This window comes from Chrysoperla carnea, chromosome 3 (assembly GCF_905475395.1).
Source record: "Chrysoperla carnea chromosome 3, inChrCarn1.1, whole genome shotgun sequence".
Classification (NCBI taxonomy): Eukaryota; Metazoa; Arthropoda; class Insecta; order Neuroptera; family Chrysopidae; genus Chrysoperla; species Chrysoperla carnea.
Genome location: NC_058339.1, coordinates 78,905,443 through 78,928,966, shown reverse-complemented (window position 1 = coordinate 78,928,966; position 23,524 = coordinate 78,905,443). Strand labels below are relative to the sequence as shown.

Sequence of the window (23,524 nt, the reverse complement as noted above, 5' to 3'; positions counted from 1 at the left end):
AAATGCACATGGATAATCAGTCTCTATGATGTTTGCTAGTAACTAAATGTTTCCATATATTTGCTATCTCATAGACAACAATATCAATCGAGATTGAAAATGTTCCAGGTTTCCGAAAAAAGTATCCGACTCTGGACATTTTCATAGAGAAAAAACTTGAGATTTCTACCCTTTGCTAAAATGACTTGCCTATTTGTACGCTGGCCCTAAACCTATTATGAGTTTATTAATTTTGCATTTAATTTTAATGAATTATTATTTATGTTTTAAAAAAAACCAATTTATATTTATATTTAAATTTATTTTTATTTTTTGTTCAATTTAGTTTTTTATTTCTTTTCAATAATTGCGTGAATACTATTTTAATGTTTATAAAAAATTACCTTGACTTTAATCTTCAATTACCTGATTATTTTACCATAACGTTCGAACGACTCACTGACTTTGTTTTTCAAAAAGGTGTCAAGTCTCTTCGTCAAATTTCATTTTTTAAATTGTACTAGTTGTAATGTAATCGAATTTCTATTAGTATCAATCAAGTCTTATAAAAATACTACTAGCGAAAAATTACGACTTAAAATTTATTATTTTATCACAAATCGGTAATTTTACCATGAATCAGTAATTTTATTAAAATATATCGGGTTTTCGGGTTTTTTGTAGTAATTTGTAAACAAAAATCTAGTTCATTTAATTATTAGACAAATATTTTATGAGAAATTCACTGAAATCGATCCGAGAAATCGTTTTTCGTCGTTGGCTTAGTCTACATCGTATAAGAACAGCAGAGATTCTCCGTTTGCTTTTTAAGATTTATCGGAAATTAACTCTTTCGTAACACTGCCTTTCCAAATTGTGATGTATTTGTTACATACTGTATTTTGATTTCTAAGAAATATTAATTTATGAAAATTAAAAAAAAAACAATATTCAATCTAGCGAATAAAAATGTAACTATATTATTTATTATTAACCTAATATTTATTATAATAAATATAATAATTATTATGTATTAGTATTATAATGATTTTAGTTATAACTTTTAAAATATAATTAGAAATTTGTATTATATTTTATTTTAATATTATTATATTATATATTTTATTTATTTTTTTATTATTTAATTAATTAAAATAATGTTGGTTGGTATGCCTTCATGTGGAACGTTCTTTAACATCTAAACACAAATCTGCTGGTTTTTCCCTTCTAAAATTTGATTTGCTTCTGAAACGTTTATAATTTTTTGTTAATATTCTCCAATCGAAATAGATGAAATTTAATGTATGGGCACCCTAGTTTTATACACATTTTTTTTTCAATATTGAGCTGATATCAATTCTTCCCACTCGGTATATGTTCTTATTTGTATTTATTCATTAAGGATGTTGGGGCGCTACAGAAAAAGAAATTTTTAGAAATTGTTTTTAAGCTTAACTTTATGATAAGAAGTTACAATTTAATTTTTAAAAACATTGTCTGAAAATAATGCAAATATTCAGAAAATAAGTTACCGTAAATTAGTTCTATTGCGAAAGAAATCCATAATTTTTAGTCTTTTACAAAGATTTAACATTGCTCAAGAAAAACGACTTTTTTTGAAGTTTATTATATAAAAAATAATTAGAGCGTTAATTTTTATTAAAAAAAATAATGTTAACTGAAAATTAAAATTAATATTAAGGAAAAAATAAGAAAAAAATCTTGCTTAATTTAAAAAAATTTAATTGTGAATTCTTAACATGTTTAAGAACAATTTCTCCAAATTTTAATTATTAAATTTTTAGTTTTTCATCTCTACAACTTTTTTCACAAGGTATATTTTATGAATAGCAACTTCTGGAAAAATACTATTAATATTTAAAAGACGAATTTGAATAAAATATAATTTGGAGACCCCAGAGAAACGATTCTGATTTCTTTCACAAACGATACTCTAACATTTAACCCACATTCTCTGTTATACCCTCCAGTAGACTAAGTCAAATTGAAAGAAATAGGCAGATACAGTTTTAACATAACAAAAAATTTAAATTGGAGACGCCGGATATCGATCCCGGTACCTCTCACATGCTAAGCGAGCGCTCTACCATTTGAGCTACGTCCCCTGTTACACTTCTAAGCTTGAGGACTCAAAATGAAAGATACAAGTGAATTGAATTGTTAAAATTTAAAAAATACACCTTTGAAATAGAGAAAAATATAAATTGGAGACGCCGGGTATCGATCCCGGTACCTCTCACATGCTAAGCGAGCGCTCTACCATCTGAGCTACGTCCCCTGTTATAAAAACTAAAGATACAAGTGAACAAATAGAATTTCTTTCACTTTCGTTTGTTGTGAATTAAATAGGTGTGGTGTATTCATTATTCATTTTGTCAATATATAATAAAATTTTATAACCAGTTTATTTAAAAAAAAATTCAAGACACTTTATTTTTTGGTATATGTAACAGGGGACGTAGCTCAGATGGTAGAGCGCTCGCTTAGCATGTGAGAGGTACCGGGATCGATACCCGGCGTCTCCAATTTATTTTTTTCTGCTTTCAAAGGTATATTTTTAAAATTTAACAATTTAATTTTGCTTAAATCATTCATTTTGACTTATCAACCTGTAATGTGTAACAGGGGACGTAGCTCAAATGGTAGAGCGCTCGCTTAGCATGTGAGAGGTACCGGGATCGATACCCGGCGTCTCCAATTTATTTTTTTCTGCTTTCAAAGGTATATTTTTAAAATTTAACAATTTAATTTTGCTTAAATCATTCATTTTGACTTATCAACCTGTAATGTGTAACAGGGGACGTAGCTCAAATGGTAGAGCGCTCGCTTAGCATGTGAGAGGTACCGGGATCGATACCCGGCGTCTCCACTTTATATTTTTCTTTAATTCAAAGGTGTTTTTTTTTGTATTTCAATATTTAATTCTGCTTGAAGGTTACAATTTGTGTGAGATGTACCGTGAACGATACCTGGCGTCTCTAATTCTTTGAATATTTTACTTTTATTTAATAAGATTTTTCTTTGGATGATATTCCATGGCAATTAAAAAACCTCAGACAGTAGTATGTATTTAAAAAAGTTCATTAAACAATTATATGAATTATAAATGATGTCGCAATTATTTATGACTTCACTTATCAGCAGATAAACAATTCAATTAATTTTTATTGCCAAACCATAATTATAGGATGCAATCAAATACTTTGATCATATACCGTTGCATTATTATTCAATGCAGGAGGGAACTTTTTAATTACATTACAAAATTAAATTTGTTTTATTTTATTTTTCATTGGAAAATGTAGCTGAAAATTATTATCTCGTTTATTTATATTTGAATGATTGTTAAGGCTGTGCGAGCACTTAATTATTTCATGAATATGATGATATTGACTGTATTATTTTTTAATGCTATCCAGCTTAATAAAAAAATTTATATATTATCATAGTACATATTACTAAAATACATGATTTTACCAGAACTTTTGATTTACACGCCAATAAACATCACACTTGACCCCAAAAAAGCGAACCATTTAAAAAGTTCTTAAATAAAATAATCGAGTCTGGTAGCTTAGGCAACTATGGAAAAGTGTATTAAAATATGTGCTGGGGAAAATAATGGGAAAATTTGCCAACAACTTAAATAAGTCACTTCTTTACTAAAATTGAGGAAAAGTTGAGCATATCAGAAGAAAGTGTTAGGTTGTATTTTATAAATCAGCATTAAACAATCGTACAGGCAGGCAGTCAACTAGCACCATAAGTGGTAATGGAGTGAAAAAATCTTCCCACTGGTGTTAAGATGATAGATGAATCGGAAGAGGCAACAGAACAACTTGAGGCGGCCACTACCAAGCAACTTATCGATGATAAAGTGTTCGAAAATTAACAAAAAGAAGGAGATGTACCTCGTGTTCTCTCACATTTTGGTTATCATATGTCACGTCAACGTTTATAAGGCGGACGCACCAGTCTATCTGGACCAATTGTTTAAAGCAGATCCAGTCTGTTGGAAAAACATTGATGTTCATGGTTTTTCCTGAATTCTTTTTTGATGTTGATGACTTTCTAAAAATAATACTAGGGGAATTTATACATTGCAGTTGTAATGAATTATTTGAGCAGATGGGCAGAAACATATGCATTAAGGGGCTTGTAACAGGAACTCAGGAATTGTTGACACGTGAAATTTGTAACAATATTCGAAATCGATACAATTCAAACCCTCAGGTTAATTCTGATATATTTTACAATTTAACTCAGGTACCCTTTTTTTCTTAATGAAAACACAAATACATATTTGACTCACAATCAATTTACAGTAATCCAAAATATTTTTAGTTATTATTTTCCATAGCACATGTTTTACAAAAGTTTTCCTAAGCTACCAGACTAAAAAAATAAATCATAAATTAAAGACTCAGACATCATCACGATTTAAAACAAATTACATAAAACCGTTACACATTTTAAAGATTTTATTTTTATATCAAAAACTAATCCCATAATTTTAGTACAATTCATCTTACTATGGAAAAGCATGTAAATGACATAGTCGAAAAAATCTAGATTTTGCATATCTAAATTTTTCAATTTTTTGGTGATGATGTTTAAATAGTTTTTGATGTTTCAAAGATTTGTAAATTTTCTAGATTTACCACCATCCTTCGTCTTTAAACTTAAATCGGTTAATTTTAAATAAAAGGAAGAGCTTTGAGAATTATGAAAAATACTACACTATAAACAATTAATTAGCTTATAAAAATTACCCCTCCACATACTGATCGATGAACAAGCTAAAAATTCGAATTCAGCGGGTCAAACTCAGCGCCTACACTATTCGTATTAGTTTAACTTTTCTATGTTTCAACTGTCTCATTTAACATTCTCTGTAGAATTTTCTCTTTCTGAGAAGAGGAAAGAAATATAGCCTTATTTGTTTGTTGTAAGCCAGTCCAAAACCTAAAAGTTGGTGAATAAACACTTTTTTTTTACCTAGATTTACTGCACTAATATTAGATCTACGTTATATTGTGCATATAACAAATTTGATGTACTAAACACGAATTTGCTCTTAACAAGGTGGATAATGTTACCGATAAGTTGAATAACAGACTCACATAATACACACTAAATGCTATAAGAAATATTCTAAATGATGATTCCCAAGGGAAAATAATTATTCATTTACTTCATACATACAATATCATCTTCCGTCTTCATAATTCAATTTTCCTCATTCGAATATGAAAAAATAATTTCCGTTTCACGAAACATATAATGATAAAAAAAATTAAAAAAAATTTCTAGTTGAAATATATTTTCGATTTTCATAAATACGATACGACACGCCGATTATCGATCCCGACACATTCTACTTATATTTAGCGAATATCTACTTTTTTTTTGTTTGCGTCACATTTTATAAAATTCATCGTAAAAGACGATTACGCCAAATAAAAAATATATCTTCAAAATGTAATTTGGAGACGCTGGGTATCGATCCCTGTTCCTCTTTCATGCTAAGTGAGCGCTCTACCATTTGAGCTACGTCCCCTGTTATGTTTTACAGTTTGGTAAGTAAAATTGAAAGATTCTAGCGAAATTGAATTGTTAAATATAAATATACACTTTTGAAATAAAGAAAAATATAAATTGGAGACGCCGGGTATCGATCCCGGTACCTCTCACATGCTAAGCGAGCGCTCTACCATTTGAGCTACGCCCCCTGTTACGCTTAACAGTTTGATAAGTCAAATTGAAAGATTCATGCAGAATTGAATTATTAAATTTAAAAATATACTTTTGAAATAAAGAAAAATATAAATTGGAGACGCCGGGTATCGATCCCGGTACCTCTCACATGCTAAGCGAGCGCTCTACCATCTGAGCTACGTCCCCTTATGCTAAAAATTTATTTATAAAAAATATAAACATAATTTTGATTGTATTTGATAACAAGCAATAAGCCTGGAGGTAGACCACACCTTTTGAAGAAATACTTTCATTTGTGCATTCGGAACATTTTATATCAATAATTCAGTTCATTTATCAACAGGGGATGTAGCTCAGATGGTAGAGCGCTCGCTTAGCATGTGAGAGGTACTGGGATCGATACCCAGCATCTCCAATTATTTTGTATTTATTTTTTGTACTTATTCTCATATTGTGATTCGTTTAAACATATTTAACAATTGTCTTCTTCTGTTAGCATTCTCGATATCAGCGGATCAATAGCTATTCTAAAATTTTCCTAGACACTCACTGTTTCTGATTCACTTTTTTCATTCCGGTTTTCGATAGGACTTTCTTAAAGAGATCCAATATTTTCTTAAGAATTGTATTTTTCGAATTGTTTAATCTTTTCGTAGACCATTAATTTTTCAACATGTAATTTATCTTGCAGCGTATTAAAATCCAAACATGCTTGTAGACAGTAAATAAATCTTTTCTTATAATTTCTTGTAATCTGAAGTATGTCCTAGTTAACAAATCGTGCTGACAATCAAAACAAAAAATAAATTAACTATTTCTTGAACGTAACTCATAATATTGATTAATATTGTAATTAAATATGTACAATAATTATATGAATATAATTGATTGAACTTAGATTGAACGATTTACGATCGATGTTCTTAGTTAGATGATCCTCAAAATCAGTTCAGTTTGGAGAACTCTTTAAGGAAAAGGTAATTTAATGGAGATTGTTCTTAGATACGTTTCAGGTGCAAGTTTAGGTTTTCGTACCCAAAAAATATCTCTGGGGTTTTTAAATTTTTTTAAATTTCACTAGTTTAAACTCTTATAGTTTATAAGAATAATGCTTGTACTGACATTCAACGCTTTTTATACAGGATATTTCATCAATTAACTCTGTCTATTGTTTGTTTTTACTTATATATGTTTTGAGGTATACATTGACATTTAAATTTTGATTGTTGCTTGTAATATGATTTTTTTAAGCGTGATTTACAATAGGAAATGTAGCTGAAATGTTAGAGGGCCTGCTTAGGATGTGAGAGGTACCGTGATCGTTACCCAATGTTTTCAAATTATACCTTTACTGCTTTGAAAATTTAATTTTTATTTTTTTATAATGATTTGAAACAATTATACAGTGTGTTTATCTAGTCTATTAAAGTGTTGGTTAAAAGGCCACAACTTCCTTTTTTGAAAGTAGTTTACACTATTCATTTAGCTTGCTTAGTAACAATTAATAATAGTAGTAGATACTAGATATCATTTGTTTGCGGTTCGGCACGATAATAAACTTAAAAACAATTATTTAATAAAAATTTAATGATGTTTAAGAATTAAAATTATACATCTTATACGTTCACAATATTATTATTATAAGTAAGTATTGATATTTAAAAAAATTATTACAATTTACGGATGGTGTGGTGTATGCGCTTGCTGAAAGATATGAGGCGCATCGCCTGCAAAAAGTCAAGTGCATTGCAATCAATCAGTCAAGCATAAAATGTGCATTCAACTGCAGATGCTTATGAACGACTTAGCTGTAGCTTGGTTATTACATTCAATTGGTATTTAGATAAAACAAATCATGGATAATTGTAATGTTTTGTTTTTATTGTTTGTTTATTGTTGCTAAGTAAGATATTAATTTCATCGTATGTAGAAATTGTATGTTTCGATGTAGAAGATCATTCTTTGTAATTCAGAATGAAATTTAGTTGCATTTTTAATCCGAAATTCTTCTTACTTCATCTATTCAACAAAATTTAGTCATAATAAGTGTTTTACTAAAGATTGGAAAATATAGGATAATCTATCAAAATGAATAATAGGCGATATCATTAATACAATCGGCTTACAAAAAGTATAATATTTGGAGACGCCGGGTATCGATCCCGTTACCTCTCACATGCTAAGCGAGCGCTTTACCATTTAAGCTACGTCCCCTGTTAAACTTCACAGTTTGACAAGTCAAATTGAAAGATTCAAGAACAATTAAATTTTTTAATAAAAATATACACCTTTGAAATAAAGAAAAAATATAAATTGGAGACGCCGGGTATCGATCCCGGTACCTCTCACATGCTAAGCGAGCGCTCTACCATCTGAGCTACGTCCCCTTATACTAAAAATTTATTTATAAAAAATATAAACATAATTTTGATTGTAAAATTTGATAACAAGCAATAAGCCTGGAGGTAGACCACACCTTTTGAAGAAATACTTTCATTTGTGCATTCAGAACATTTTATATCAAGAATTCAGTTCACTTATCAACCGGGGATGTAGCTCAGATGGTAGAGCGCTCGCTTAGCATGTGAGAGGAACTGGGATCGATACCCAGCATCTCCAATTTAAATTTTTTCTTTATTTCAATAGTGTATTTTTAAATTTAAAAATTTAATTGTCCTTGAATCTTTCAATTTGACTTATCAAACTGTGAAGTTTAACAGGGGACTATATTTTAAGACAACTTAAATTGCAAAAGTTAATCGAAATTAAAATATTTAAGAAATGCATACAATTTTTAACAACCTTTGCTGCATATAGAATCTCTAGATATTCTTATTTACTATAGTTTGGTTACTATAAATATGTTAATTTAGTTAGTTTTCGTTAAAAGAATTTCATAAATTCGACGGCCTGTTCTTATTTACGAATGGTCATGCTTCAATTTGACTGTCAATCTGTACACTTAATCTTTAAATTTATAGATGTTAAAAATCAATTTTCGAGGTGAGAGTTTACTTACAATATCCATTGTTATGTAAAGAAAAATAATTTTTGGACGTTCCGGATATCATTTGTGATACCTTTTTTGCTATGTGAACGTAAAATCGTCTTAAGTGCACTTTTTAAGTTACTAAGATGGATTTAATAAATTGAAAGTAACAAACAAAATAAAGCTGTTGAATACCAAAAATATATAATTAGAACCGCCGGGTATCAATCACGGCACCTCTCACGTGCTAACCGAGCACACTACCATTGAGCTATGTCCCCTGTTACACTTTAAAATTGATAAGTGAAATTGAACGATCCAAGCATAATTAAATTTTTAAATTAAAAAATACGCCATTGAAATAAAGAAGAAAAATTAAATTGGAGACGCCGGGTATCGATCCCGGTACCTCTCACATGCTAAGCGAGCGCTCTACCATTTGAGCTACGTCCCCTGTTACACTTCATAGGATGATAAGTCAAAATGAATGATTTAAGCAAAATTGAATTGTTACATTTTAAAAATATAACTTTGAAATCAAGAAAAAGTATAAATTGGAGACGCCGGGTATCGATCCCGGTACCTCTCACATGCTAAGCGAGCGCTCTACCATCTGAGCTACGTCCCCTTGTGAGAATTAAATTTAAAAAATAATATTTATTGTAAATTTGTTTAAAGAAAGTAGAGCAGTCATAAGGTGTGGTCCATAACATTTATAATAATTCAATAACCTTTCATTTTCAATTTTTTATTCAAAAACAATTGGCAGAACCAGAAGGGCGTTGTTGAAATGGTAGAGCGCTCGCTTAACATGCGAGAGTTATTGGGATCGATACCCGGCGCCTCCAACATTAGTATTTTTTTCTCAATCGTATGCTATTTATAGATAGTATAAATAAATAATAAATAGATAACCGGTTTCTGTTGGAGGCGTGAATTTGATTTGACCAACTGGTAGTGTTGAGGATATTGAGATAGGTCACTACACTAGAAGGCACAATTATAAAGTAAAACAAGTGTAAAAGATTGTATGTATGCATAGAGGAGATTAGACTGTAGATAGCCCAAGCAATTTAGCAAGTTAATTATTAGTGAATTTTCTTTAAATTCTGAAACATAAAGATTGAAGGTTTTTAATTTGTTTTTGATTTTCGGGATCCGTACTCTCATAGCATTTGACAAATTATTAATTCGCCTGTGTCCATGACTTTGACCAACAATTATCAATAAACATATTTTCTTTCGATTAAATGCAATTTAAGTCGAATTTCCTCCGAAAGCTAACGTTTTTCGAAAAATGTTTAAAAAAAATTGTTAGTTTTTTATGAGGATCAACTTTCTAATTTGAAGTGTTATTCTATCTCTTACCGTTTAGGATCTTAATTGGCAGTTATAGGCTGTTATAGAAACCCGAAGAACTATATCCAATCTGATGTCAGAACTTGTCAAATCTGATGTCCATCATCAAACTGTACAACTTTTGTCTAAGTGTATTTTTAGAATTAAATTAAAGTATACAAATGTCTAATTTGCTTAGACTAAGAGTTAGAGAAAGGCCAATATATAATCAGTGATAGGTTTATATAATTAATAGTACTGGTCTTGGGCATGGTATGGTATGCTTATTAACATGTAAATATATTATTAAAATTGATTCATCACCGCTCATAAATTAAAAATTTTTTGTTGTAGTAATTTGAATCTATTTAATTATATCATTATTTTATTCAACTGCATATAAAATATATAGTGTGTATGCTTTAAAATTCAATTAATATTCATCTTCTCTGCACATTACGATACGAAGTTATTCATGAGTTTGTATAATTAGTAGGTTTGATTGAAAAGACAGTTTTAAAAGGCCCACTATTCTCTATTTAAGCAACTCGTTCATATTTTTTATACCTTAACTTTTCTAGACTAAACATTTCTAGACTACAGCAAAGATTATTACATAACTGCCTATCTCTACTGTTTCTTCCAGTCCGTTAACATAATCTTGTCTAAAAACACAAATATGTCGATTCTCTAGGATAGGCTCGATAAAACTGATGATCTCTCGCGCTCACCGCAACTAGACAATTTCTTATGATTACTTCCGTTGCTGTGTATTTAAAAATAAGGTTTTTCTTACCATTCATTGAGTAGCCTCTTAGCTCTTTCTGTTCTCTCTCTGTTTTGGACACAAGTATGGTACAAGTGAAATTTACAAAATTAAAAAGCCCATTGAAATTTTCGGATACGAAACTAACTCGCACCTGAAACGTATCTAAGAACTCTCTCCATTAAATTTCCTTTCAAATGAAACAAAAAAAATTAAAATCGGTTCATCCGTTTAGACGCTACAATGCCACAGGCAGACACACACACATAGCGGTCAAACTTATAACACTTCTTTTTTTAGTTCGAGGGTTAAACATGAATCTGTTATTATCATTATAGTGTCAATTAAAAATGTACCTTCTTAGTTTGATAAGTCAAATTGAAAGATTCATGCAGAAATGAATTTTTAAATTAATATAATAACCTTTGAAATTAAAAAATATATAATTTGGAGACGCCGGGTATCGATCCCGGTACCTCTCACATGCTAAGCGAGCGCTCTACCATCTGAGCTACGTCCCCTTAAACTAAAATCTTATTTATAAAATATAAAAATAATTTTGATTGTAAAATTTGATAACAAGCAATAAGCCTGGAGGTAGACCACACCTTTTGAAGAAATACTTTCATTTGTGCATTCAGAGTATTTTGTATCAATAATTCAGTTCGATTATCAACCGGGGATGTAGCTCAGATGGTAGAGCGCTCGCTTAGCATGTGAGAGGTACTGGGATCGATACCCAGCATCTCCAAATTAAATTTTTGATTCTTGCCTTTATTACATTATTTATTAATGATATTATTTTTTAATAATTTGGTAGGTAGTTAGGGTAAGTTTATGACCCCAATTATTGTGTTAGACAGTTATAATAAAACTTCGAAAATGAATCCTTAAAAGTGCTATCGAGCTACCTAAATTATTGTAATAAGTTAAGAATTTGTTATTAAATAATCGCGGAATAGAATAAGTTATCGCAAAAAACAAAGGCGTGTTAAAACTTAGTAGAATCGAAACGAAACATGTTAAAACTTAGTAGAATCGAAAATGCTGTAGAATCGAATAATAAACAACAATATTTTCTGATAATCTAATAGACTTAAATAAAATTGTTTTGTTTTTGTGATTTACTCATGTATTGTATTGATTTATATATCAAATATACTGAAATTGAAATAATTTTGAAATTCTTTAATTAGTTGAAAATTTTGAGTACTATTTCGACTAGAGTCAAAATTTTGGGATGATATGTTTTATTCCAAGAGTGAGTTTTCAAGAGCAATCTGAAAATTATAAACGTACTTCTTTTACTTTGTGTCAGGAACAGAATAATTACATTTAGCTGAAAATTTGAAATGTTTAAAAAAATGTCTCCCATCATGAACGGAGTATAGAAATCGTGCAAAATATTAATTCCAACCACATGACATAAATTTACAGTGTTTGCGTAAACAAATCAAAAAAAGTAAATGAAAAACGTAGGCACGTTGACAAATACAATTTATTTTATAAATATAGCATGTAATATTTCTCGTTTTTACCGCTAGCTAGCGGTATCATAGTTTTCTCAGTTAGCTTTACACTCATATCAAGTTGTTTTATACGTTTTTGTATGAAATGCCTATATAAAGTTATTTAAATTGTAAATCAATCGTATAATATAAATGAATTTAATTTTTATTATACTTTGATATTGTGAGTAAAATTCTATAAATGATTAAATCATTCGATTTTTTTAAATTATAATCAATCATCCGCTAATTCATTTATTTTAAATTTAAAATGTAGTTATTTTAAATTGAATGTTAATTAATTTCTTTTTTTGTTCAAAAGTTTTTAAGATAGTACTATGGTAATAGACTTTGCATTCAGAATTTAATGAAACTTGGCATAGTTGTCCATTATTACATCATAATTAACCAGTTAAACCAGTTTTTAGGGGCCTTCAGAGAACTGAAAATCTGAACGTCCAGTTTTGGAAATAAAATAAAATCTGTGATTTCCCATAAGGATCAATGTTAAAATATCTTTAAAATATTTTTTTTTTCAGTTCTCTGAAGGCCCCTAAAATGTTAACTGGTTAATTATGATATAATTAATAATATAATATGTAATTTTTATTTGTAAATTTGACTTGCATCGAAATCTCTTATATTCCATTATAAAAGCGTTATTTTCCTAAATTTCGTTTGTATAAACGGTGTCAGTTTCTGATATAAATTACGTTTATGTAACCCTAAAATGAAAACTATCAATAATTTGTTTTATGGAAAGTTTCAAAGCTAATTATGTTTCAATAGCAAAGAGCTGAATTTCTGTCTTTAATCATAAAAGTAAATCTTATTAAAATATTCAGCAATTTTTGTAGCTTTTTTCGGGAATGCTGCTTCCAGATGCCAGACGTACTTCATCCCTACCTAATTTTAATTAAAAAAAATAAATTCTAAAACTATTTCAAACAGATTTTCCAAAAGGTGTTGAATAACAGAGTAACATTGTAATAAATTTATTATAGAACTTTTTAATTATATGTATATGATTTTAATTTTACGACACACATACGTGTAATCCACAATACAAGCAGACCACATGTCAGACGTATTAACTATAAAGTAGATGTATAAAGCAAGCAATATAACGTATATCCAATTTACAATGACTTTCACCCTTAACTGTGGGAAATCAACCGATAATAATTTTATGAATTGGGAACAGGTTGAATTTTAAAACAATTGGTCACTCACTTCCATACATCGAGCAATGGGGTTACCCCAAAGACGAACTACTACAATTTTAGTATATACATTGTAAATTGTAGTTCTAGTCTTATTTTAAGTTATGTACAATGATGTTCAAGAGATTTTGAAACAATCTATATTTTTAAGTAACTTTATTAGAGACTAGATTTACGAACTCCTCCTCTTTCCCTTTTCTGTGTTCTAGTGAATGTCTCTGAATTGCCTGTTTTTAAGTCGACTAAATTAGACGTTTCTCATTTTTTGTCGTTTCTCTGTTATAGAATCTAGGGTAAAAATTTTGCTGAGCCAAAGAGAGCATCCATAAACTACCTGGCCCGGTCAAGGATCGAGGGGATTGGTACAAAAGCTACGTTAGTTTCCTACATATATATTTTTTGACATTTTTGGCACAAAGGAAATAACTTAAAGTTGCGTTATATGGAATATAACACAATATCGTAATGCAAGTGTTTCAGGAAATACAAAATGTCTTCTTGACTTGATAATAAAAAAAATGTTAGATCCGTGGAGAGAGGGGGAATCTTACTAAAAGCTAAGATAGCCTACATGGAAGAAGGAAGTGGTTCCAAAGAGACTGAAATTCAGCCACGTAGTTAATGCACTGTCCCAAATTAAATTTTCAGATTTTGAAATAAAATTGTGCAAAATTTTATTGGACTGCAATGAAATTTGTTTAAAACGATTTTAAGGTCGATGATTTTATTCTTTATGGCCTTGCTTTCTTTACGTCTTATCACTTCTCTTGGTGGGTTTTTGACTATCGAATTCTCTAAGAGGAATAACATTAAATTCGTTAATTTTTCTAATTTATGCTCAATTTTACCCTAATTATAAACCTTTTGCAAGTTTTTTTTAAATATGATAAAAATCGATTAACCAATTTTCGTTTGTTAATTTGGTCAAAAATAACGTTAACTTTCTCCATTACGTTTCCCCGATAAATGTTCCTTAGCCAACGATTCATTCTTGATATCTATATAAAAAATATCTTAAGATACTTCTTTCACTGACTGGATGTAAATTGTGCATTTTTTTAAAATTAACTATGGTGGCGAAAGGATTTCTTAATTCAATAAAATAAGTATTTGACTTCTTAAAAATTAAAAAGTATAGCAAGAAAATATTGTCTTAAATCAAAGTATTTACTGCTACTTTTTTCAGTTTATTATTTATTTCTCAATAAATTTCACGGTAACTTAAATATTTTAATGCAAAAACAGAAACCTGAATATTTCGAAAAACTAATTTTCAGCTTTTTTTCACTCCACCTAATCGATAACTGATAGTAAAATTCAAAAAAAGTTGGTATGGTCTTACTTTCTCTTAAGACTGTCAACAAATGTTAACATTTTTGAAGAATTTTTTCACAAAAATTTGCTCGGTAAAGTACGATTGAAACTTCACTATACGATTGATTAAGACTTAAACTATTATAAAAAAATTATTTTTCCTTGTAATATAATATTTTTTAATTAACATTTATGCTTTAACTTCTCTTTTTCTTTCGTTGATAGAGCAATTTGGACTCAAAATTTGATCCAAATATCGTTGACATAACAAAAATTATTTTTTTTTTAAAGTTGACGACGATATAAAATTTCAATTAAAGTTAGTTGCCGTCCTAGAGAAATGTTCCGTGCTGTATTTTCTAGTTTGACTTCCATCAAATAGAAGTGTTGTCCTTCCATAGAAATTTTCTTATTATCTAGGTTCAGTTTATTATGAATATTATTGTACAGACCGTAATGTCATGCAACACGCGATAGCTTTGTAATAAAAAAAAATGCAACCGTGTACCTATAGTGTAATATGTTAGTTTACCGTCTCGTTCATTGAATGCGCGTGGAAGGTAAGTTATGCGCAATATGAATGTATAGTTCCCTCCTTGTTTTTCTATGCGAGAGATTTATTTAGTGCGGGTGGCATACAATGTTTATGTATGTGTGTATGTATGTTTCATAGTCTGACAAGCTTACACATTTCTCTCCACAATCTCGAATATAATATCAATCGGGACACTGACTTCTAAGTCTACATTGTCGATCTTACCATTCCACGATACACTCAGATACAGAGAGTCAAAAACCCAAAAGCATAAAATTTTTACACCAAAAATAAATAAATTGCGCTTTGTTGCAATTTTATTAATATTTTTTTTTATTGAAATTTTTTAATATTTTTTTAAAAAGTGTTTGTTTTTTAATTTTTAAGAAGTGTTTTTACCAAAATAATTGGCTAATTTATTATATTTATTTATTTAATTGGATATAAGATTTGTGGAAGTGTGATATTTTTTCTATTTTTAATCGTGGCTAAAATTTGTTTTTTTACTTACAATTAAACGGTGTGCGAAATTTTTTTGTAATTTGTGGATACACCATTTTAATTCAACATTTGTCCAAGAAAATATCTTAATTTTTTATATTCGGTAAGTAACGAGAAATTTTTGGTACATTTTGTCTTTGGAGATTTCAATTCATGTTTCAACGCGTACAAATCAATAAACACATAACATGTTATGCAAAAGGTGTTTGTTTTTGTAAAAATTTCAATGCATGTACAAGATTAGGTTTTTTGTAATATTTGTCTCGATAAATTTCCAGAAATCATGATTTAACATATAAATGAGTTTTAGACAGCTTTTATTGGTAATTCGACCACTAGGTGGCAAACGTATGATTTATGATGTGGTGAATTCGCGCAGCTCCGTTTTATGGCTGTATTATCGGGGTCAGTGTAAAAATGGATTTTTTTCATGCCAATTGTATTTCCTTGTTTTTTATAACCGGTATGAAGCCGGTGTATAGAATTCCGTTGCTCCCTGACCTTTACATATCTTCAATTTCCAGAATTTTGATTTAACTTAGAGTATATTTAGTAGTTTTACTAACACATTTTTTAAGTTTTAGTTCAAAAAGCAGTAGGTATTTCCACCTATTGCTTTTTGGAAGGGTGGTAATAAACCAACCCTTCCCTTGGAGAAAAATATGTTAAAATATACGCGGCTAGTGAATTTCTTACATTGTTCTCGATTCAATATTCAAGAAAGAAAATTGAAAAACTAATTTTGGTTGTTTCTCAAACTTTGCCGGCATAGGTCTAACCTTGCATCCTGTACTACCAATAAGTAATATTACGAATCTGAAAGATATTTCTAATCTAATTGAGAATTTTCGTAGATTGACAACTGCAACCGTTCCAGTCTCTTAGATACAAATATTTTTTTAATTTTAATGCAATTTATTCACAAAATAGTGTCCCTATTTGAAACAAATTTAATTTCAAATGCTAAAATTTTGGCCAAAGTATCATTCTTTCAAAAAAAGAGCTTTGAAGAAAAGAGATCTAACAAAAATTATAATTTTCCGGTTCCAAAGTCACACGTGGGTAATTCAACCTTCGTGAAGTTACTCGAGACGACTGCCTTAATAAACTGCTTAAATGAGTTCATTCTATTGATTTTTTTTTTAAATTCTGGTATTTTTTAATTATAATTTAGAATACTTAATTAAGAATTCTGAATATTTCTTTATAATTAACTATAATTATTTTGTATTTTAATACCATTATACCCAGAGAAACGAATAGATGACTAGAATATTATATTTATATACCAAAAAAACGATTAAATGTGTATAGCCTTGTGCATTGAGATTCGGTAGTTCTTCATTTTTTTAGATATTTGATAAGACAATTTTCACATTTCTAAATCCGGAAAAATTTTATTCGAATGAAGCAAAATAAGTTAAAACGTTTCTAACATACTTAAAATGTTCCGGAAGTCGATTCCTATTTCATCGTTTTAGTCCGGGAAAATCAATACAGTGCCGGTACTTAAGTTCGTCATAGAATTTTTCTGTGAAACTTGCAATAAATTCCAGTCTCCAAATTGGATAAATTTAAATGTCATGGCACTCGATTGACCAAAATGGTTAGGGAATCAGTAGGCGATATTTTTAGGAAATTAACGATTGTACTTGAGTCTGCACTTAGTATTTTACTCATGATTAAAAAAGAATGCAAATTTTGACTAGAATTGTTTCTTTTCCAGGCAGATTGAACTTAATACCTTGAATTTGGGCAAAAAATCTGAGCTTGTATTCAAGTCACCTAAAGGCACGGCAACTTCAGCTTGACTTTTGGAAATGCCAGGCTACCCTCTTACAAATTCGCTAGCCTTCGGGAGGGGTTTAAAACATGTGAAATTTTCAGATAAAGACGCTCTGATAGGGTTTTGTCAAGGACATAAAAAAAACCAAAGCTGGCACTGTTTGCAGACGGGTACATTTCTTCTTAACCTCATGATAACCAACCACTTATAGTTCATTTTTACTTGATAACTTTTGTCCCAAATATGGGACATAAATTTTTCGTTTTAACTGACGAAAAAACACAAGCTAAGATATTTTATGTGGCATGTATGGGCAATTTTTTCTTTCAAATTATCGGGTAGTTATAAAATTCAACTCAAAATATAAGAAAAACAAAATTTTTTCATCTTTAGGTTAGGCTCAACGATTGTACAATTTTTTCTTCCGTGTATGGGATAAATGTTATCATGAGATTAGAACAAAATTAATAAAAAAATTTTTGATCATAACGCTTCTCATTAAAAATTAAGGATAAACTACCGTGAGAAAAATTGAAGGAAAAATTGCATCGTTGCAAAGATTCTATTATAATGGTACGGAATTCGAATAAAATACAAAACACAGTATCTGATCGAACTGACATGAAGCAAAAGGGCGATGATAATCGATTCATAATGGGTTGTAACAACGAACCTGCTGCTTTTACTAGTACAACGCAGTACATCTCATAACAACTACGTCCCCTCAACATTTTCTCTACAGAAACTAGAGAGTTAGTTAGGTTTGGTCGTCACTTGGTCCAGTCATTTGTAAAATTAGATTTTGGATTATTATAAAATGTTCAGGGTAGAGAGACTTCGATGATATATTAAGAACAATGTATATAATTGTATGTATTTTCAACCCCTTTTTTCGAGAACTACCCCTATATGTGTTTGATAATTAATAATATGCAAAAAAAAATAATTATAAATTCAGTTTCATTGTCATGTCATCAGTTGAGTGTGATAATCATCTTAAATAATTTTTTTTTTCAAATTTATTTGTTGAAAAATTATTCAGTGGAAAATAATGGTGTCACATAAAAATGACGTTATCGTAGGATAACATCGGTCTGTTTATTTATGGCTTATTTGGTTTAGACCACATAATATATATATTTTTTAAACAATTGTGGGAAACTATTTGATTTATTTTTAGTAAACGTTATCGAAAAAAACGAAATTTTTAGATTTTCAATTACCCAGTCAAGGTGGATTTTAATTTAAAATAATTCTAATTTAAGAGTGATTTTTTGGGGATATTTCAGAAATTTTCAATGAAATACTTACCCGTAAACAGAAATTCGCTTAAAACTGACTGTATTTAGTTTTTGAAGGGATTTGAAAATGTTTTCATAAAAAATATTGAGTTTTTTTTTATATTTGAAATAACTATCCAATTGTATGTTAGTGGTTTCACCTTTTATCTCTTAGCCGTTATGAATCTGAGTTTACTCTTGAGTTCTCGATGCTAAAGGTTTATTATAATATTATTTTTAAATATTCTTCATTATGTAAAGGTTAAATTCGTCTAATAGTCCCCTTTTTCTGTCGGGGAAGTTTTACTGTGAAACATTTTCGTGAAGGAGAAGATCTGTGAAGCGGCTTTTCTTCTCCGATTAAAGACACTAAACGATTTATTGTGAAACAATTCATATTTATTATATTTTCAACATTCAAGAGTTAATAGCAATAATCACTTTGATCGCTTTAATCAATAGTATTATACAGTTAATAGGTAGGTTAAAGGTGGCAAATATTCAGTTGATTTTGCAAAAATATTATCATGTACTCGTTATCGTGGAACACGTAAGCTACAATATAAAATGATAGTATAGAACCCAAAAGAAAGACATTACAATTGGAGCGAAACTATTATCTATCTATCGTGAACATAAATGCCCCACTGACAGACAGTAAGCATTTAATAATGAAATTAATTAAATATTTATTCATTGTTTAAATAAAATACAGCAAAACTTGTTTAAAAGTATAAAATCAATCAGAATGGAATTGTCTTTTTATGGGAGCGCAGAAAAATGATATTTTATAAAGTAATTTACAAATGATTTCTTGTCACAAGTATAAATTACTTCTTGCTTCAAAAATAATTTTTTCGTTTGACTTCTTGAACCAAGAATAATTTTTTTCGTCAAGAAACTCTTTTCTGTATATGAATATATTTTTCAAGGCACTACGACAAGGCCCTCTGGCTACGGAAAAACAGTATTAACGAAAGCTTGGCATCTATGATCACATAGATTGCCAAAATCTATCACCAATTTCCAAAATCGATTGATATTAAATAATGTATTCGCACCGTGTGTGAGTTTTATTGGAGGCATTTCCATGGTAATGATACACTACTTCAATTATAGAATTGTATGGATGTATATAATTGTATGGATTGATTTAATTTGACATTTTCTATAACATTAACATGTAAAGAATTGCAAATTAGTCATAACAACCTCCTTTATAGCCAAAATTTTTCACTGGAAGCGCTGGCATCAATTTTATTGTCCCATGACTACGCACACAACGAATACTTTAAAATATATTTGTTAAAAAATTAGTAAAAAATCTCAAAATTGAAGACAATAAAAGTTCCCATAAAATCATGAAATATGATTGTCTCAAAAAAAAAAAACATTGTTTTATAAATATTATGGTTTCTTCTCAAAACATTTTAAACCATTAAGTAATTTTTTTTATATGAAATATTAAAAATTAAACATAAAAATAATTAAAAAAAGTAAATCGAATTGAAGTTTCATGGGTAATAAATATACTCATTTTTTGTTTTAAATTTTATTTTCAAATTAAACTCAAATAAATTGAAATGTTAATTTTTTTGTTTGTTTGAAAATTAAAATTTAAAAATTAAATTTAAATAAATATTGATGTGAACTAACACATTTGTTACATAATTTTTAATAATCATTAATTATGAGGTTATTAATTACATGGCACGTTCGTTTAATGTAAATCACACATAATGGCTTTGTATTTTTCCAATTAACTAATATAGAACCAATCGTTTTTAATAATAAAGCTGGAAGCTATTTATTTACAGCTTTTAAAATTACTGTTAATTAATTGGTATTACTATACTGTTGTTAATGTTTTATAATTGAAAAACAAACTTTTATGGGGATTTTTAATATATTTATGTTACAAAACGAAATAATAATTATTAAAAACTGTTTGTTATCTGGGTTTGATAATTATTATAAACACTACTTCGATTAGAGCTAGAAATAAGTATTAGATGATGTTTTGCACTGCGATCAGTTTGATTAGTTATACACCCTTCAAAAGTTCTCTAAAAGCTTTAATAAAATTTCTAATAGAATATTTCTGGTTGAAGCTTTATTCATTTCACTTATGAGAGATCAATCCAATCCAAGTGATGATTTCATAATATTGGTTGTCTAAGATTTTCTATTAGTGCTTTCGATGACTCATACTTTACTCAGTCTTCTTTGAGTACTTTTACTAAGCATAATAGGAGATTTTGAAGTGAAAATTTTAGCTGTGTTGGAAACTGTGTTGGGATTCATTTGACGATTAAATGAGTAGTTTTTGGAGATATAAACGAAAATCTCCTCGGAAATTATTGATCTACATTACATGTAGGATTTTAGGCGATACCACTGAAAATACTTCACCAATCGTTGAATGAACATAATATTTGATTTTTTTGGATCAAAATTACTCTACGGACCAAGTTTTAATTTCAAGTTCAGAAGCACAAATGCAATTTTTTTTGTCTCCAATTCCGATAAAACTCAGTGCATGAGACATTTTGAAGTAATTTTAAACAAAAATTCGGGTTCCATTGTTGATTTGTTGCATAGTTTCTAAGATATCGTCCATAGTTTCTAAGATATATTTGTATTATATTCAAATGAATTGATTTTTTCTTACTTTTGAGTCTTAATTAATGTAGAAAATCAGAAACAATCAAACAAATTTTTTGTTATTGTTTTTATGTTTTATTTTTTCGATTTGGATAAGAATCCATATTAAATGTAATTATTACCGAAAGAAAAGTGAAAATCTAACACAAATATTTTAAAAATCTGGGAAAAATATTATAAATTTTACCCAAAAATGGCAATCATGCGGGAATTTTGAAACTCTTGCAGGGTAATCTTGTTATCAAAGATGCACAAGACCAAAATATAATGGTGCAGGCAACTAGAAGCTTAAATTTTTGTTAGGTTTGTAAGTAAACTAAATATGTTCAAAAACAATTTTCTCGAAAGAATCTAAGGACATTTTTCTTTTTCAAGATTCAATATACTACTGTGCTAAAAAAATAAGGTGACATTGTATTTATTTTGAAAATTCTTTATCTTCGCTACGGCTTGAATCTCCTCTATCGTATCAAAACGGTTTCCCCAGAGCGGTCTTTTGAGCTTGCTGAACAGCCAGAAGTCGCACGGCACCCGATCAGGCGAATACGGTGCTTGCGGAACAATTTGGGTTGAGTTTTTGACTAAATGATCACGAATTATGAGTCCAGTATGGGATGGTGCATTGGTGGTGTAAAAAGCATGAATTGTCTTTCCACAATTCCGGCCTATTTAGGCGGATAGCGTTGCGCAAATGACGCATAACGTTCAAATAATATTCCTTGTTGACTGTTTGGCCGGTCGGAAGGAATTCATAATGCACAACATACGCACGCAGTTTAAATTCAAATGTCACCTTATTTTTTGGACATAGTACGTATATATAATATATTACAATCGAACACCCAAAAAAATTTCTTCTAAGGTTGTTTTACTGTGCCATTGAATATGCGTACATTAAACTCTTGTGTCTATTAAAACTTAAAAAATTTAATAAAATTATATTAAAATAATTTAATTTAATTAAAAAAAAAAAAAAAAACACATTTAAACATACATTAATTACTAGTTTACATGAAATGTCAAAAAAATAATTAAAATAATATTTTTGAATTTTATAATTAGTTATTTGAATCTCTAGACATAATTATTTAATTATTAATTAATTTAATTGAGGTTTATTGTATGAAGGTATTCGTAGGGTGTTTTTACACCAAAGGTATTTTTCATTTATCCATCAAATTAGACGGGGATTACACACAAGGGTGTGTAAATAATAGAAGACACCTGTTAAAAGAAGTTGGGTGAATTGATACATCAGAGTAGGATTTAAATAAAAAATCCTTTATCGAATTTTAATTTCCTTTTCCTCCTTCGAATTTTATTTTATTTATTAAAATAAGATTTAAAAAAAAAAATTATCACATACTTTATTTTTTAATTAAAAATATTTAAATAAAAAATACTTTTATTATAAAAACTGGAGGCGCTCAATTTAAAATATCAAGGATGATTTGGAGCGCCTCAAGCTTTTACAAATAGTCATGTATGAGTGATTCATAGTAATATTTACTTTCTACTTTTTAGTAATTTTTAATTTAAAACTAAACAAGTGAAAACAAACAATTGACTGAATTAATTGTTGAAATACTATGCTGTGTTGATTACTCTATCACATGTCACACATATATAACTGATATACCCATATAATACATACTGTACAATTTGTGCATAATGTGCGCTCTCACGCGTATACAGTAATGTTTACGAAAATAGTATCAAACAAAAGTTGTTAATTTTTTTATAAGGAACATTTTTTAAATTTAAAATTTTGTACTATCGGTTTACAAGATGGGTCCTATGGACCCAAGACCCAATTGACCTATGTTGCTCATTTACGAATTCTACCTCACTGTTTACGTCCTAAGCACGCTATAAAAATTTCAGCTTGATATCTCTTTTCGT

The 23,524-nt window shown here is 29.0% G+C and overlaps 1 protein-coding gene and 13 non-coding genes across 14 annotated transcripts in view; 7 read left to right on the top strand and 7 right to left on the bottom strand.

Moving 5' to 3' along the window:
- The window catches only part of LOC123296273 (205 kDa microtubule-associated protein-like), a 324,574-nt gene that overhangs the window by 16,615 nt on the left and 284,435 nt on the right, over positions 1 to 23,524 (top strand). The window lies entirely within an intron of this gene.
- Positions 2,206 to 2,278, bottom strand: Trnaa-agc. The gene has a single exon. It is a non-coding gene; the product is annotated as a tRNA-Ala (tRNA).
- Positions 2,453 to 2,525, top strand: Trnaa-agc. The gene has a single exon. It is a non-coding gene; the product is annotated as a tRNA-Ala (tRNA).
- On the top strand, positions 2,625 to 2,697 carry Trnaa-agc. Its single transcript has one exon. It is a non-coding gene; the product is annotated as a tRNA-Ala (tRNA).
- On the top strand, positions 2,797 to 2,869 carry Trnaa-agc. Its single transcript has one exon. It is a non-coding gene; the product is annotated as a tRNA-Ala (tRNA).
- Trnaa-agc lies at positions 5,660 to 5,732 on the bottom strand. Its single transcript has one exon. It is a non-coding gene; the product is annotated as a tRNA-Ala (tRNA).
- On the bottom strand, positions 5,832 to 5,904 carry Trnaa-agc. Its single transcript has one exon. It is a non-coding gene; the product is annotated as a tRNA-Ala (tRNA).
- Trnaa-agc lies at positions 6,061 to 6,133 on the top strand. Its single transcript has one exon. It is a non-coding gene; the product is annotated as a tRNA-Ala (tRNA).
- On the bottom strand, positions 8,033 to 8,105 carry Trnaa-agc. Its single transcript has one exon. It is a non-coding gene; the product is annotated as a tRNA-Ala (tRNA).
- On the top strand, positions 8,265 to 8,337 carry Trnaa-agc. The gene has a single exon. It is a non-coding gene; the product is annotated as a tRNA-Ala (tRNA).
- On the bottom strand, positions 9,089 to 9,161 carry Trnaa-agc. The gene has a single exon. It is a non-coding gene; the product is annotated as a tRNA-Ala (tRNA).
- On the bottom strand, positions 9,263 to 9,335 carry Trnaa-agc. Its single transcript has one exon. It is a non-coding gene; the product is annotated as a tRNA-Ala (tRNA).
- Positions 11,260 to 11,332, bottom strand: Trnaa-agc. The gene has a single exon. It is a non-coding gene; the product is annotated as a tRNA-Ala (tRNA).
- Positions 11,490 to 11,562, top strand: Trnaa-agc. Its single transcript has one exon. It is a non-coding gene; the product is annotated as a tRNA-Ala (tRNA).